We start from the raw sequence: 6,034 nt of genomic DNA on the forward strand, positions 1-6,034 counted from the left end.
CGGCATTCCCTGCCACCTCCCAGCAGCTACATGGGTAGTGCCAGGTGCTGCCGTGCACGAACTCCAAGGCAAAGTGCTCAGAGCCCTCTCTCCTGATCTCTGCACAGTAAGCAGTGCACAGTCACAACATTCACACACAGACACACTGTTAGACCGTCAGGGCAGCCTCCTGTACATCACAGGCCATTAAATACTGTTGTCAATCTTCTTTTAGTTTGACTAAAATATGTTTTGTTTCAACAAAAGCATTTCTTTAGTCAGCTTCTCATTTTCCTTTGGTATTGTCAGAAAATGGAGAATTCACTTTCCCTTTGATAGCCTGTTCCAGTGGTTACTCCCTTTCTCTGTTGCAATATAACGCCAAACATGTAATTCAATTTTTTTCTAGCTTCAGCCTCCAGCAACTGCTTGTTGCTATGCCTTTCCCAGTTAAATTAAATATCCATATAGTATTCTGTGATTTCCAACACAAAGGTACTATCTGCTGTAATCAAGCCACAGCTTTTGGCTTTCTGGGCTCTTGCTGCTGCAGCCAGAGTCATCATGGCCAACTTTCCATCAGCAGAGATTCTCCCTTATGGAGCACTTTTGGACACTACCAAGCTGCTCAGAACTATTGCAGGACAGGAGTTATTGTCTCTGGGATGGCTGAAGAACAGACAAGAATAGTGAGTCATTTTTGCTTCCTCTATGACCGTTGTTTTGAGTTGCTTTGCCAAGCCAACAATATTCTTTTCTTTGCTTTTTAAATACAAAGCTGTACATACATAAGGAATAAAAAGCTCTAATTTATTCTGTGAAAGTGTTCATCAAGTGAGAGACAGGACTCTGGGAAAAGATTAAGAGCTTACATTTTTCATTTGACTTATTTCACATAAAATTTCATAGAGGATAAAATGATGGGAGGCAAAGAAGCAATGATATTTCTGTTTTATCTCTTTCTAAGGACCATAAATCTTTCTGAAGTATCATTAATTATAGCAGCGCCATTCACAACGTTATTGTTAAGGGTCTATCAGCAGTCCCATTATAAAGCCCTATTTTCAGGGGTTTATAACTTGGTCAGAAGAATTTTGTTTCTGGCAAAAACTTTGCTGGGGCAATGTCTCCATCTAAGAAAATTTATTTTAAATGTAAAGCACAAAGAAAAATGTTACCTCTCTTGAACTGAGTAGGGGACAGACTAGGAACTTTCTGGGGTACAAAGCTAATGCTGTCGGCTGATTGAATTTGTGCCATCTGTGAATTCATAAGACTGTATTCAAAGAAGTAATCTCTTAGAAGAATTTAGATGATTCCTTTACAACACAAGTTTCCAATTACAACAACTAAATTCAAGATCTGGAATATTCCTCTAGTGGCTGTAATCAAACCAGGTTTAATTGCTTTAGCTGCAGCCAGTCGAGAAAGAATTTGGCAGACCTGGAAAACAGCTTACATGTTAAGAAAACTTCAGTGTCTTTAGATAGCTTGCCTGTTTTTTTGTTGCAGGCAGGATACACATAAAGAATGAATGAAGCTAATGCTGAGATGCACCAAAGCGAGTCTTGACTTTGCAGCAATATGGAGGAATTGCTCTGTCATGGCTGAGCCACGGTGAAATGTTAAAGAGGCACTGAGTTTCTCCAGATGTGCAGTAAAAATGCTCTGCAGTAGGCACTGGTGAGACTGGGAAGGCATGGGGAAGAAAGGTCACTGCTTCACCTACATAAAAACATGAGCAGGTGTCCTTTTGCCTGTATCAACTTGTAGATTCATCAAGAAAGCCAAAAGCTCTGCCCAGCTGTGTCTTCACATGTCAGGAAAGAGCAAGACGCTCAATAAGCAGGATCAACAAAATCATTGTGGCCTTTTTCGAAAGCAATAGATATTAATGGATGGTAACTTCTGGGCAACTTTTTTCCTGCTTTAAAGTAGAAAGATTAGATGAAAATGTATTTTGTGAGGAGTGTGCTGACACCCTCAGGTAATCTCCATCCTCTGTCCTCATCAATAATCTAGCACTCTGTAACTTCCCTGTTACATTACTGTCTGCAGTAATGCAATTCACTTCGGTCCCCTTAGATCCTATTAGAATCTCTCACATCACAGAATTCTTCCAGCTCTGCTCTACAGTGTTCTGGGATTGTTTAGTCTTAACTTCTGCTGCCGGTTTTCCTCCACTACAATTTTTGCACAGGGATTGACTTCTGTGGATTGCACATTTAACCTCACAGTGAGTCAGAAGATCAAAATTAATGCATGGGGATATTGTCCAGTGGGGTTTCCAGAGCACTCTAATTCTGTTTGGAACACAATTGAATGTACCTTGTGATAACAAGTTCCACTATCTAACGTACTTTCTTCTAGCAGTTTTGATTTTGTTTTTTAATTTCACTGCATGTCTTCTTTGAATGGAAAAAGAGGCATGGGCAAACAGAAGAACTTAGTTCTACATATTTTCCAATCCCTTATGTACCTCCTTTGTATTACATCTTACTTTTCTCTAAAGTAAAACAGTCTTAATGTTTTGTTTGCTTGCCTTTCTAATGTGGAAATCTTACCATATCCCATAATTTTTTGCTGTTATTTGAGCAGATGCTTTCCTGGAATTCTCCTCAGTTATTAATGGTAAGTCAGTCATGCTCGGTGATGATGTCTAAATAAGGGGCTTGACGTGCAGTAACAGAGACGTCTCCTCTGGCTGCTCGGGTAACATCAGGGGCTCAAAGTAGGCAGAAAAGGATCTCTGACACCAATCCTAAGAACTGCAGTAGAGGGTGGCCAAATGTGGAAAGCTCCTTTATTCCCTTCATTCTGATTAGCAGGATGACAGTGAAATACCACTTTGCACCCGGTGTTCTGCTTCCTAAGGAATAGAGGAAACCATTCCTGGCTTCTTAGCCAAATATGTTTATGCCTCTGACAAACTCAGTGATATTAGGCTTGCTCGGAGGAAACCATTCCTGGCTTCTTAGCCAAAAGTGAGCCTCTGACAAACTCAGTGATATTAGGCTTGCTCTCTAATCTCCAGCCTGATCTAATCAAATTCTGTCTAATCCCCAGTATTTTTTAGATTCTGAACTGTACAATACCTACTGTTTGCAGACCTGACTCTTCCCATTTTTCTCACTCTACCTATTTTGTAGCCTATTTCAATGCATTGAAACTCCTGATGCCTGACCATCACAAGCACAGCAACAATATGATATAAATCTTGTGGTAATTATCTTACACCAGGGCAGCCTCCCTCTCTTGACATTTACTTCTAGTTTGCAATGGTAGAAATAAGGGCAAAATTGAGTATTTTGATGACATCACAGCTCTTCTGTAGCAGCCATGTTGGAGGGCCCAGAGGACAGCAAAAGATGAAGCTCATAATTGGAGGAAATTGCAAAAAAACCCTCCACAATGCAGAACAATCATTCAGATTCTTTTAATACATGAAAATAAGTACAAGTAGCATTACAAGAAGATTTACTGCAGTAAAAGCAAAGGAATTCATGTGCTTTCACAGCAGGGAAGCTTTACAGCAGTTAAAACCTCAGGTCAATTACAGGAGCAAGCACTTCTTTTGTTGTTTTGGTTAACAGTTTTGCTTATTAGGAATGGATTTTTACTGAAAGTCAGGATTTTCCCTCATTGTCCCCAGATTCCTGCATTACCGTTCCTGCAGTGCAAATGCAGGTCTAAATCATGCATTTAACAAAAAGGAGAAGGAGCAGATGGGTCTTGCACTGCTGCAGAAAGGGCTGGACAGGAAAGCACTGCAGCAGCAGCAGCCTTTCTTCCCAAGGCCCAGCAGGGCAAAGGGGAAGAAACTCTGCAGACCAGAAGGTTTGCCAGGGAAAAGCGCTGAAATTCATCACTGCCTTATCACTTTGGAGAAGCTTTCTGTCCTGCCTTGTGCTCCTTTTTCAAGGGCTATAAAGTACTTCTGTTCCAGGGCACTGCACATGGATATTAAATTCTCATCACAAACATGATGCCATTTTTGATTTCAGCATTTATCTATCTTCTCTTCTTATATGGCCACACTTACCATAATATCTCATACTTCACAATCTTTAACACATTATTTATCCCTCCAAAAAGCATGTATATGAAAGGTAGCTGAAAATAAGCAATAAACCATTTTAATACTGTTACCATCTGAGGCTATGGATCTGTGAGAATTTTCTTCTCATTAACTCTGGAATGCTATTCATAACCTTGAGACTGATAACGCTCAGAAAATTATTTTATCCAAGAGTCATCCCCTCCTTAATATATGTACTAGAAGTCTACAGGGAATTTTCCAGGCCCTAAATACAGAATCCTTTGCTAAGACAAAAAAACCAAAACCAAAACAAAAAAAAACCAACACAAACAAAAAAACACCCCAAAAAAGACCCAAAACCAACTAAACTAAAACACAAAAAACTCCCCCACACCTTAGAGCTGTTACAGAAATCACATTAATGAAAACAAGGCCTACCTTTCCAATCCATTATTTATTTCAAAAGATTGGTATCAAGTATTAGTAGCGATATTTAATCCATCTATAGATTTCCCTTTTGTCTGAACTGGCATATCATGTTCTTTGCCATTTCCTTTAAAACAAAAAAAAAGAGAGAGATAAATCAAAGCATTTTGAGAATGCTGTTTCTTTCCAGACCACTTAGCATGATTTTTCTTTGAAAGAGTAAAATTAAAATAAAGAAAGCCAAGGGATACATTTGAGCCACTGCGTTCTTTAGGAGGCAATTAAAATTTTCTGTCCTCTCTACAGCTGTACTTGTGAACTTGGAAAGAATATTTAAAGCCTGAAATCCCTTCACAGTCTGAGGCTGAAACAAGTTGCAGTTGCTGAGAGAGAAAATCAGATTATTTTGGTGTTGTATGGGATTGTAAATACTCTGAAAACAACTGAGCAGCAGAGATGTTGGGGAATATCCTTGATATGATCAAACTTGGGATGAAGATCAGAGACATAAATATGAGTTTGTTAATAATGAAAGCAGAAGGGTAGGAATGAGCAGACAATTTCAGATATGAGTGTACAGACATGTTTCCAAAGATGGCACCAGTCAGAATATATCCCATGCACCCTGTCTCACCCACAGAGGACATTAAAATGGGATACTCGAGTCAAAAGGGCCCAGATGCCTACAACAGGATGCAGGTGAACTGCATCAAAAGAGAAAAAGAAAGCATGGAAATCCAGTCCTTTTTAGCTATTCAAGCCTGGAGCTGTATAAAACTTGGTTGTGACCCCTCTGCTGAAGAGAAGGCTCTCTCTGCACCTTTCTGCAAGAGGCCCACGAAGCTGGAGGAATCTGACACATCCCGAGCTTCACATTCCTCCTGGATGCCCCAAAGCAGCCCTGCCCTCACCTGTGCGTGACCTGTCTGGTTCCCTGCCCCACGCTGGACACTTGTGCTTTCACACCAGGGCTCCATTGCCCATCACTGTCCGCCCTTCAGGGGGCAGAGGGTGGAAATATTTTATCTACTATTTATCACTTTTGGTACACTCTAGCAGCCCCCCGGCAGCTCCACAAGTCCCTGTGCGGAGTGCCAGGACGAGCCAGCCGGAGGTCAGGAAGTGGGAAAGTGGGAGAACCAGAGAAGGTTGTGGGATGAGTAGGGATGAGGAACAGGATTAGCGGCAGGACGAGAGAACATCCTCTTAAGCAGCGCCAAGGGACGTTTAGGTTGGAAATTAGCGACAACTTCTTCACGGAAAGGGTGATTAAACAAGGGAAAGGGCAGCCCACGGCGGTGGTGGAGCCACAGTCCCTGGAGCTGTTTAAGGAAGGATTGGACGTGCCATGGTCTACTTGAGACACTCATGCTCAGCCATAGGTTGGGCACGGTGATGTCAGAGATCTTTTCCAACCTAACTGCTTGTGTGAGGGCAGGAGGCCCTGTGGAGAGCAGCGAGGGCCGGACGGGAAGGGGACACGGGCGCTGCGGGGGACAGTGCGGGCAGGGCCGGCACGGCCCCTCAGCCCTGCGGCGCGACGGCGGCGAGCGCCGGGCGGGGCGCGCACAGAGAGGGAGGGGATGGATG

Source organism: Corvus brachyrhynchos, unplaced genomic scaffold, assembly GCF_000691975.1.
Source record: "Corvus brachyrhynchos isolate BGI_N302 unplaced genomic scaffold, ASM69197v1 scaffold48, whole genome shotgun sequence".
Classification (NCBI taxonomy): domain Eukaryota; kingdom Metazoa; phylum Chordata; class Aves; order Passeriformes; family Corvidae; genus Corvus; species Corvus brachyrhynchos.